Source organism: Calidris pugnax, unplaced genomic scaffold, assembly GCF_001431845.1.
Source record: "Calidris pugnax isolate Ruff unplaced genomic scaffold, ASM143184v1 scaffold30, whole genome shotgun sequence".
NCBI lineage: Eukaryota > Metazoa > Chordata > Aves > Charadriiformes > Scolopacidae > Calidris > Calidris pugnax.
Genome location: NW_015090776.1, coordinates 4,307,998 through 4,308,244, shown reverse-complemented (window position 1 = coordinate 4,308,244; position 247 = coordinate 4,307,998). Strand labels below are relative to the sequence as shown.

Below are 247 nucleotides of genomic sequence, written 5' to 3'. Positions count from 1 at the left end.
CGGCCTCCCGGCCCACCGGGTCCCTACTCCAGCGGCACGCCTAACGGCCGGGGGAGCGGAGAGCGGGCCAGGGGCGAGCCCCGCGCCCTCCCCTCAGCAACCCGAGGCCGGTCTCCAGCGCACAGGGCCCACCGGAGCTACCCCTTCCCGTCAGCACCAGCCCGCTGCCCACCCCACACCGCCTCAGCCCTCCCCGCCGCCGCCCGAGGGCGGTACCCGCTCAGGTTTACCTCAGCCCAGCCCTCCC

The 247-nt window shown here is 76.9% G+C and overlaps 1 protein-coding gene across 1 annotated transcript in view; it reads right to left on the bottom strand.

The window, feature by feature from the left end:
- The window catches only part of RSPRY1 (ring finger and SPRY domain containing 1), a 40,030-nt gene extending 39,783 nt beyond the window's left edge, over window positions 1-247 (bottom strand). The window contains exon 1 of the mRNA XM_014947356.1: window positions 231-247. The gene's annotated coding sequence lies outside the window, so the exon portion shown is untranslated. The remainder of the gene's footprint in view (window positions 1-230) is intronic.